Source organism: Populus alba, chromosome 19 (assembly GCF_005239225.2).
Source record: "Populus alba chromosome 19, ASM523922v2, whole genome shotgun sequence".
Classification (NCBI taxonomy): domain Eukaryota; kingdom Viridiplantae; phylum Streptophyta; class Magnoliopsida; order Malpighiales; family Salicaceae; genus Populus; species Populus alba.
In genome coordinates, this window is record NC_133302.1 from 12,165,533 (window position 1) to 12,177,269 (window position 11,737).

The 11,737-nt window shown below is 32.4% G+C and overlaps 1 non-coding gene across 1 annotated transcript; it reads right to left on the reverse strand.

Annotated features, from left to right (window-relative positions):
• Positions 1 to 3,688: 3,688 nt before the first annotated feature.
• On the reverse strand, positions 3,689 to 5,711 carry LOC118042911 (uncharacterized). The gene is made up of 2 exons (XR_012168955.1): positions 4,389 to 5,711; positions 3,689 to 4,245 (listed from the first exon to the last, which is right to left on the reverse strand). It is a non-coding gene; the product is annotated as an uncharacterized protein (transcript).
• Positions 5,712 to 11,737: the final 6,026 nt, after the last annotated feature.

An 11,737-nucleotide genomic window follows, 5' to 3' on the forward strand; every position in this document is an offset into this window, starting at 1 on the left:
ATACCTTCTGATTTTAACCAAGTTTGAGGAAGGTTTGACACTATTCTTTTCTCTTCAGCTGCTGGTTCTCCTCCTTCTTCTTCCTCTCACGTTTTCCAGCTCTCTTTTTCCTCTCCTCTATGCAGCTGCCCACTCCTCTCTCAAGTTCTCATCTCTCCCTCACAAGCTCACAAGACACTCTGCTAGTTTGATTCATGTTTTTGATGTGAAAGGGGAAGGGAAGAATGACATGCAGCTGCTGGTTTGGGAAGAAGATGGGTCCTTCTCTCTCCCCTCTTTGTATTTATACTACCCATCAAATGAATTGGGTTGTTTGGGGGTGGGTTTAGGTGTGTCCTTATCCTTGTTTGGTTTATCTAAAACCAGTTTTTACCCCTCCCTCCCAGCTGTGCATCACTGTTGATTGAGAATTCGGCAGCCCAAAACTGCGTCGCTGCCGATTTCTGCATCGGCAGCGAAAACTGTGTCGCTGCCCAATCCAGAATCGGCAGCGAAAACTGCGTCGCTGCCAAAACCAAAATCGGCAGCGAAAACTGCGTCGCTGCCGATTTCTGCATCGGCAGCGAAATCTACGTCGCTGCCAATTTCTGCATCGGCAGCGAAAACTGCGTCGCTGCCCAATCCAGAATCGGCAGCGAAAACTGCGTCGCTGCCGATTTCTGCATCGGCAGCGAAAACTGCGTTCATCACCATCTTTCTCTCTCTCTTTCTCTTTATATATATATATATATATATATATATATATATATATATATATATATATATAGACATATATATATATATTTTCGTTTGGGTGTTTACATGTCTCATATAGTTGGGCCAAGCCCAAACCAAAAGTTAAGAGTGTGTTTGGCTCGCCCCATTTTTTCTCAAGAAATAAGGCCTAGTTTGGCTCCTAGAAGTGTTTTTGCTAAACACACCCTAAGCCTTTTCTTTTAGCTTTCAATTTGTTTATATTTATGTGTCTAGCTAGACAAACTTTTACAAATTTCAAAAAAAAAATCTAAAAAAATTTAGGGATCATTTCAAAATTATTTGTGAGTCGCTCATATGCTTTTCTAGTAATTTTGCCTGATTGATGATTGTAGACTTACATTATAAATACGGACCCGATATTAAAAATACCTAATGTTTCTCAAAAAAAGTTAAAAAAAAATCAGAAAATTAAAAAAAATCCTTTATTTTAGAAACTAAAAAATATATTTTTTTTCAAGAATTTCATTGGGTTGTAGACTTACATTATAAAATACAAACTCACTATTAAAAAAACCTGATTTTCTCTGAAATTTCAAAAAACAATCTAAAAAGTTCAAAAACAATTCCTCATATCAAATACACAACAAATATGATTTTTTTTAATGCATAAGGACAAATTCTAAAGGTTTTTCATGCATATTTTAAAAAATTGCATTTTATCTTACAAAAATAAATATTGTAACCAGTTTATAATTATCCATTAGGATGTGGTAAAATACCAAAAATCCCTCAACAATTAATTTGCTTAAATAATATTTAGAGCATTAGGATTTAGTTGTGGACTTTAATATTTGAAAGTAATTACACTATAAAGTATACCTTCAAGTATTAAAGATGTAAAATAGAAAATAAATGCATTGCTAAAACTAAGGCTTTAGAATGATTAGGATTTAAAATGATAAGGTAGAGATTTCCTCACGAAAAAAGATCTTTTGAATCTTAGATGAGACCCACGGATAAAAACATGTCTTAGATTAATAACCAATCAACGATGCAGCTTACTATAGGTAGGGTATACTCAAAGTGATATATCTTTCCGTTGCACAACTAGTCTCCTTACCCAAACTCTTATAGATCAAAAGTTTTTCAATGACCATGATACTAGGTGGTAACTCACTTTAATCATAACTTTATGATTAACCCAAAATACTCTCCATTTCTAAAAGATAGCTCTGCCATTTAATGTCATGCACATCCTGGTTTCTTTGGTGAATCACATCCTATCTTTTCTTGGACAATTTGCACTCTTCTTAGATGTGGTCAAGTGTATCTTTCTTGTCCATGTTTGTTAGCGAACAATTATTGTTCTTAATCAGTTAATATATAAATGTTTATTTTTTTCTATAAACACATTCATTCTTGTGTAAACACCGCTAATGGGTGGATAATTAGATAGCTTGTAGGTTTACTATAACATAAGCTTTAGAAGATCTTTTAATGTGTGATTGATGTTTTTTTAAGAATAAGGTATTCTTCATGTCATTAGATAGGTTTTGATGGATTTTGAATTGTATGGATCATTGTTGAGGGGAAAATTTTAAAATTTTAATGCATTTATGCCTCATGAACTTACAAACCATAATTTTTTCTAGTTCGATTTTTTTAGCATCATTAATTTGTAATTGTGTTTATATTTCCTTTTACCTAGCATCTAAATCTATTGATTTGTAAGATAATTAATATGTTGATTGATTGTTGATTCTTTAATTAATATTCTACATATTATTTTTTTTTTCAATAAAAAAAATTATAATTAAAAACTTAATTCCAAGTGCAAGGAAGTATTGCCCTCACAAATAAAGCTGGTGTTGGATTTTTAACTTCACTTTAACAGGTTAAGATAAGACAAGGATAACAAACTAGAAAAACAATAAAGAAAAGCGAGGAAGGTAAAAATAAATTGTAAAGAAAAGTAACAAACAAAAGTTCTAAACTATAATAAACGAATGAAAGAAAGCTTGTGAATAACTTTTATATATATATATATGTGTGTGTGTGTGTGTGTGTGTGTGAGAGAGAGAGAGAGAGAGGTTGGTCATCCTTTATATTTGTTAAATGGCCTTTTGTAATGTTATTTCATATAAATTTAAAATTTTAATTTTATACAAACTATTTAAGTTAAATAAGGAGTATATAATCTTAATTTTAGTATAATTTGTATTTATTATTCACTCACAATATGTGTTTTTATTATACTGCAACATTTATCTTATTGTGTCTGTCCTATTCATGACTTTGTTGATTGATATTGTGAATTTTCATCTTCTAGTAGATAATTTATTTCAAACTTGTCATTCTACCTTACAATATATATATATATATATATATATATATATATATATATATTATATATATATATATATTTTAGAGTACTCACACAATATATTCGAAAGCTATCAAACTACGTAAGTTAGACAAGGAATATATTATTTTTGGTATAAAGAGGTTGCAATGCTTTAAAAATAAAAATTTGACTTAAGAAAATGAACACCACTCACAACAATCAGCTTCATATTTTCTTACCTTTTATTCGAAAGCTATCAATTTTTTTTTCTTTAATATTTCCAGATCAAACATTCCTTGACCAAGTACTGGTTTGAGAAATATAGACAATTCAAATTTAAAAGCACAACGAACCCACGTCTGTCTTCCAAGTAGGCACGACAACGTTGTTGAGATAGAGTTGGAAACAGCTGTGGCCTCATGGCAGCTTCTAACAGCTCCTATTCAATAGGCTTGTTCCTTTGCTCTTTGTTCAAAATTTCGTATGAGGTGCACAATTTCATCTTAAATCATCTCACCATCTCTTTGCAAGCTATTAAACAGTTTTATCAATCATGGATTAGCCGATTGGAAACATAAAAAATACGATCAAATGACACAGAGCCAGTTCCGTGGCTTGTCAATGATTTAATATAACAAAACTTAGAAGTTTCTAATCAATTCCTTGGATTATTAAATCTACAAATCTGTACGGCCACATGATCTTTAATGGAACCAAGTTGGGTTTTTCTTATCACGAAGCAAGTTTGAAGTGGCTGATCTTGAATTCACTCTGCACTTATAATGCAATTGGTTTTCTTGGTCTGAAAATCAAAGTTTTTATGGCATTTACAAGTTCTTGAGGATTTAGAGTAGCATCAACTTTACATATTGCTTCAGAATCATCTATCTGAAGCAACTCCAACTGAGATTGCAACAGCTTTGCCGGCATGAAAGGCTTCCCTTCTGCAGCTCTTTTATCTAATCGCTCCGCAAGCACCTCAGCCTTGGCATCCAGCAACACGAACTTAACTGCACTGTTAAAGCTTCCATGATGGTAATTACAGTCTGCAGATCTAAAAATTTCTCGATATTGTTTCTGCAGAGCAGAACAGCTGAGCACTACAGTTTTTCCACTGATCAAGCTCTCCCGTAAAGCATCTTGTAGGATTTCAAGCCATGGAATCCGGTCTTCCTCTGTTAGAGGTATTCCTTGATGCATTTTGTCTATAGTGATGGGGGGGGGGGGGAAAGAGTCAGTGATAGGACGCAAGAATGTAAAGAAATTTAATAAATGCATGAAGACTGTAAAAGCAAACAACAATGCAGTGAGTAGTTAAATAAAAAATACCGAATTAGTTTATAGGTACCTTTGTTTGATTGAGGGTGAAAATCATCAGCATCCAGAAAACTACAGTCCAAAGCTTTGGCCAGAAGCTCACCTATTGTACTGTTGAAATACAGACGTTTTTTTTGTTAAATAAAGGGGTTTGAAGCACAGGTTAAGTACGGGAGAAGGGGATATTTTTCCAGTCAGAGGATTTTTAGTTTTAGCAAGAGTTCGCGATTTCAACTTGTATGGGAGTTCGAACTTACACTATACAGCACATGATCAAGAAAATGAAAGATATGCCAAGTAGATAAGAATATAAAATGCAAGAGAACAAGGAACAAAAGTATATGATATGGACAGGGAAATAATGAATGGTTAAATTCAGATTTGTACTAGCAATTTCTAGTTGATCACTCGACAAGATCCAGTTTCACCAAGCCAATAAAGATGATGGAAATCAGCTTAAGCTTTACAGAAGAGATCAAAAGAGACAGATTTATATGCATCAATCGTTGAATTGGTGAGATAACGGTGAAGCTGGCTCTACTTGGGAGTTAAGTTAGAGTCTTTTGGTGGTGGGTTGTTACTGTTCACGTTATTCTATCAAGGCACTCTTAATAGCAGCCTCCGCTTCCAAATTTTATTATTTTGTGGGTCTATTTTATGGTTTTTTAAGTCTTTATTTTATTTGCATCCACTTGCACGATCTGTATTAATGCGTTTGGGTGGTTATGATTTATCGTTATACAAGTTAGGTAATTGGCAACTTTAGCTTTATATCTTCTTTTTCCAGCAGTCAATAAAGTCACTAACAATTCAGCAGTGTGGTTTATGTTGTTGAAAGTGTGAGGCTTTCTAACAAGGAATGATTCCTTGAATAGTTGAACCTACTGGTGTGAGACTAGTAGTCCATTATTTTCTCATCTTGAACTCTAAATTATCCTATGGTTTACAGTCTCTTAATCCTAAACTTGTTATCCCGCCTGGTGCTACAAAACAATCTGTTCTGAGTGTAAGAATATTTCTTTGTTGTTGAACATTTGCTTTCTTACTCAGCTACTATGTATTTGAACTGTTGATAGCTCTAAGTAGATTCTCCCTTAAAAAGGAACACCATAACCATAACTGGGAACACAATCACAGCCGCAATGATGACCTTAAACACATTAGCCACTTTATAATGCTTTGAGAACAATAAAGATGGATATGAATCTTCAAGGGTGGGCAGCTAGCTTTGTTGAGGATATTTCGGAAATAAAGAAATAAGAATAACTTTACATGTAGCTATCTCAGATACAAAAGGGAAGAAACTGTAAAACTTAGAAGCCTAGACATTTTGTTTCTTGTTTTTCCCACAAGGATTGAGGTTGAGACCTTGGAGATCAGAAGCCATATTTGGCTAATTACATACACTTGCGCGTAATCTCAATGTTCTCAAAAGTATGCAGCTCCAAACGCCAATAAAAGTTTCCTTTTAACCCCAACCAAAGAATAAATGAATGTGACTGCAGGAGATTAGTATGAAAGAAATGAGAAGGCAATCGAATTCCAAACACCTTGCGATAATTTGAGGCACAAAATCCCAATGTAATACTGACCCATGGTCCGCATGATTATGGGAATTTAGATGTTGCACATAAAGATTAAGATTCAGGTCAGAGAGATAGATTTCAATTGAAGAAAGGAAATCAATCAAGGTCACAATCTGGAAAACATATAAAATGAATGTTATTGATGCCTCTGTTCTTAGTTTAAACCTGATTATACTCGATCTCCAAAATCTGACAGAAACTCAAGGTTTGAGATGAGCCAACAACATCCGTGAACTTCAAATTTCATGTTTGTTTGACAAGACCAGAGTCCATGGTTCAAAACCAATTTTATATATATGTTCATGCTGAGGGTGCAATTTGGGCACCATAAATAAACAACATACACTACAGCCTCAAATAATTAATAAGTTTGAAATGTAATCATAAATAACCATTACCTGACAGCAAATTGATTTCTGTTAAAAGTGGCATTCAACAATATAACGTCAGAAAAATAAAGAGATGAGTTTGACCTCCTAAAACGACTGAGGATAAAAATAGAAGACGGAGAGAGATTACCTAAACGATCTGATCTTTTTAGACTTGCATCTGCCTGCGGCTGGCTTTATATATTTTTTTCAGACAAGACCTATGACCAAAATTATTCCTTCACAGGCAGCAGCTCCTGGGGAGCTTGTTTTAGTATGGTTGTAGTTATTTTTTAAATAATTTTTTATATTAAAATATATATTAATAATTTTTTTTAAAATTTTTTTTAAAAATATTTTTTGATATTAGCATATTAAAATGATTTAAAAATATTTAAAATATATTAATTTAAAATAAATAAAAAATAAAAAAAATTAATTTTTTAAAAAACATTTTTAAAACAATAAAACAAATAGACTTGTAATGTTTTGCCGCTGCCCACCAAATTTGGCTACTGCCAGGTCCAACTCACTTATTGAACCTAAGTTTGACATATCAAAACCAAAGAGCCGTCACTCCTCTTTTCTTTTTTTTTTTTCTCTTTTAATTACCAGCTTTAGAGATGGTGGCTAGTGAGACTCTCCTCATCAAACTTTAAGTTCTTCATCCATGTATAAATTAATTAATATATTTATGACAAAATATTTGTGGCATAAATGAAGACAAATAACCATCACATGTCGCTTGAGACTTGGGTTTTGTATGGTTCACAATTAAAAAAAAAAAAACTAGAAGTTAAATATTAATGAGTTATATAGCCCAAAATAACATATGTTGAGTTTCTTGAAACATTAGTGAAAATAATAAATTTAAATTTTTTTTGGGAGTTTTAAGGATTTAGCAAATGGATTTAGGGGGTTTATACGAATATTATATAAAGATGAAATGTTTTTTGTGGCTTTAAATAATTGTTTTAAGGCTAGGTTGTCACAAAACACAAGTTATTCAAGTATTCAGTATCTAACAGTAATTCACATGAACCATTAGTGATAAATTTCCTGCACCCTTTTAAGAGAGAGAGATTGCTATGTCTTTGAATACTATTTCTTTTCTTTTGTGTTTTTCAAGTATTTTGAAACTTATGTAGTTTCTATACAACAAATACGAGGCATGACATTCTATTTATAAGGAAACCTGAAAAATCCTATAAACAACGAAATATCAATTTGTCCCCTGAATAATATCACATTTACTATTTCATGACAATTTTAGAAATTTATTTCATCGATTCCCTACTTAATTTTTATATGTCTAGAATTGTAATTCCCTGTATAGTTACATTCTAATCCTCGATTTTTAAAACTTATTTGCAATCAAGTCACACATGATTAATCATCCCATTTTAATTTCTGACTAATGGTTCTTATATGTGTGATCCATTAGGTTCCCTAATAAGTTGGTCTAAATATAAATCACAATTCTAAATTAAAAATAGGATTAAATAAATTAAACAAATTAATTTATTGTCAATTCAATAATTGATTTATTTATATTTGAAGATCAAGTATTGGTCTACCAACCTATCATGATCTCCTAAATATTAAAAAAATCATAAGTGATTTGACTTAATCATTTAGTGATCAATTTCTTAATGTAATTATTATCCCTTCATCAACAATGTTTATATTTAGATATTATAGCATGTAGTGTATCCACATGTCAAATCATGTTTGTTATCAATAACATAGTCATTGATTTTTTTAATCAGATTTGAAAGTCTTTTTAAATCTCATTACACCTTGTGCAAGAATTTACAAGTAATACTATTTGAGAAAAAATAAAACTTTTTTTTTCTAATTTACCTACGATGATGAATCCTCTCTTGATTACTCAAATACCTTCATATAGTTCTTGTTATACCCAATATTTGCTTATTTTTTACCCTTGATTAGGATAACGTGTAGTAAGATCAAAGCATAACATTTCTTATATAAGATAACTTAGTGATCTCAAGTATAAAGATCACTTACACAACTGTCATGTGAGTCTTTCCATAGATACATGTGATTTCTCCATATAGAATTCTCATGTAGGTCAGTTAAGAGTAAATGTCATCTAACATGCATTTATATATTATTTCAAGGTATCCCTCATATATTAACTTATGAGAACAACTATCCTTTCATAAAAGAAAAAAACATAATATATATTATTATAAACAACTATAATTAATATCCTGTCTTAATAGAGCATTAACCAAGAATATTTACGAACAATGCTTTAATGTAATAGGAATTACATAATTATAACTTTATAATTTTCTTTGTAAAGCATTTTTGTCCCAATGACTTTATCTTCACTCTAGATTCATTAATCAAATATTTGATGAATATTAAAGATAAATATATTTTTATTAATAAATTAAATATATTGCCAACTAATTGGCTACAAGACATATACACTAACAATCTCCCACTTACACTAAAGTCAATTACTCATTTATTAAATATCATATCGCTCTACTTAACAATAATGCTTTTACAAGGATAGTGGCTTAGTAAAAGGATCTATAAGATTTTTTTTAGTTTGTACTTGTTTTATCTTTACATCTTTCCTTTCTATGATTTTCTAATCACATAAAAATTATGATTATACATAAGATATAGGGGTAGAATAGTAGTTCTTCTTCTTCACGCTGCAACTGGAAGTGGGCTCACTACCCACCACCAGTAACAACACCAGTAGTGGCAAAAAGGTTGTCGATGTATTGCTTGTAACGCGAGGCAGCAATCCTATGGTAACAAACCACCCATGTCTGGCAGCATTGTAGGTATTATGCTTGGTGAGGCAATGTAAAACTCAATAAAAAGATAGTATTAGAACAACCTATGCTAGGAAAGAATAAGGAAACAAACCGGCCTATTCTATATGGAAATTGGGGGAGGAAAACTAGCCTATCCTAGGTGAGAATTGTGGGGTGGTAACCAGCCCTAAGATAACCCAAAAGAGGAATAAGAACAGCCATGACCAGCACCCAAACACCCTCATCTCATTTAAAAGGGGTATAAATGTAGGAGAGGAAAAATAGATGACTTTTCCTCTCCCTTAAAACCAGCAAACTTAGCTGTAGCAACAACTACCCCTTCTTAAAAAGATAGTATTAGGACAACCTAAATCCAGCTACATATCTTGAGTGTTTGAGTGAATGGAGAGTTAGAACAAGGAGAGAAAACCAAAATCATGGAAGAAGAAGAAGCCTAAAGGGCCAACTAGAAACTAGAACAAACATAAGGAAGAAACCGAGAGAAAAGAGGAAGAAACTACTAAAACCTTCCCTAAGGCTACTTAAAATTGTAAGGTAAAAACAACATAATTTCCTTGTTTCTTTGAGATTTCAAGACAAAATGGAAGGAAACCTCAAGGGGATGGCTTAGGGTTCTTATGCCTATGATTAACAAGGATTAGATAGAAAGATTAAAGAGAATAGGGCTGCAAAGGGATATAATTCTAGAACCTTTAACAAAATAAATGGATGAATGCCAAGGGAGATAATGAAAAGAGATGAAATGAAGTGATAAAATTCATAATTGTGACCTTGTTAAACTCATAGAAACATGCTTGAGCTGAAATAAAATTCTTGTTTATATTAATGTATTGATTGTGCATACATGATTGAAAAGTTTGTGTGAAAATAAAATGAAATGAAAGAATGTGTAGAATTGTGATCTTGTTAAACCTTTAGAGGAATGCTTGAGCTGATCAAAATTGATGCCATGATTAATGCCTTAATTTTGTTTGTATGATGAATGAACTTGTATAATTATGAACCAAGTGGATGGATATGTGTTTATGAAATGTTATTGTGAACATACTTATGATAAAAAAAAAATGATGAATTGCATGTGTAAATTAGAGAGAAATGGGCAGTAATGTTCTGGTCACAGAAAAAGAGAGAACCATGAAAGGACATGCTATGATGAACACCTTATGGGAAACAAGTCTCAGGACAAATATGAACCCTTGTTTATTATGAAATTGCTATTAGTTTGTGTTGGTGTATTGCCATGATATAATTGAAAACACAAAATGTATGATTGTGGCAACTCTAGGTGTCGGTCTTGAATTGATAGTTAGGAGAACCTTTGGAAAATATACAAGTTGAGACTTGGTTGCGTATTGCTTGACAACTTTGTGATAAATTGGATGTGATTTGGTGACGTTCTATATCCAACTAGATTGGGGTACGTTGATAAGGAGGAAAGCTTAGCTTATACCTTACGCTTAATCTAAGGAAAAAGTAAAACAAAAAATGACTCAATTGTTGCTGACAATTTCTGAATTGGCAGCAATATAGTTTTCGTTGATGATTTCTAGGTCAACAACGACTCAATTTTTGCTGATGATTTGTGAGTCAACAATGGATTATGTTCGTTGATGATTCCAAATGTCAACAATGAAATTTGTTTTCATTGATGATTTCTAGGTTGGCATCGACTCGATTTTCATTGACAATTTTCGAGTCAACAATGGTTGTGTTCACGGATGATTCCATGCGTCATCCGTGGAATTTGTTTTCGTTGATGATTTATGGGTTGACAGTGACTCAATTTTCATTGATGATTTTTGAGTCAATAGTGGATTGTGTTCGTTGATGATTCCAAGTGTCAGCCATGGAATTTGTCTTCGTTGATGATTTCTAAGTTGATAGTGACTCAGTTTTCATTAACAATTTCTAAGTCAACAGTGGTTATGTTTGCTGATGATTCCATGCGTCAATCCTAGAATTTGTTTTTGTTGATGATTTCTGTCTCACTAGCGATGTAGTTTTTCGCTAATGATTTCTGTGGCACCAACGACCTAGTTTTTGCTGACGATTTATATGCCATCAGCAACCCAGTTTTCATTGATGATTTCTCTGTCACTAGTGATCTAGTTTTCCCTGATAGTAGTGACTTAATTTCGTTGACAAATTCCATGTCAAAAATGATTTTTAACTCTCGTGATGATTTCATCGTCATAATTGTTGTGTCACCAGCGACCTAGTTTTCACTAATGATTTTCTGTGATAGCAGTGACTTATTTTCGTTGACAAATTCCATGTTAAATGATTTAACTCTCATGATGTTTTTGTTGTTAGTTTGACCTAACTCACTACAAGACTTGCGAATTAAACACTAAGATGTCCAAAAGTGACCTACGTTTAAAATTAAGAGAAGTGTCTTGATATGATGACTTTTATTGTATCATTATATGATGAGTGGAACACTTGAATGTAAACATGTGTATTATTGGGATATGTATGGTATTGGTTTATGTAATTACTGGATGTGAATGTATTGATTAGGTCGGCGATACGACCAGAATCAAACCTTCAACCAAATAAGAACACCTCATGAAAGAAACTGGTAGGTGGTCTCCACCCTTT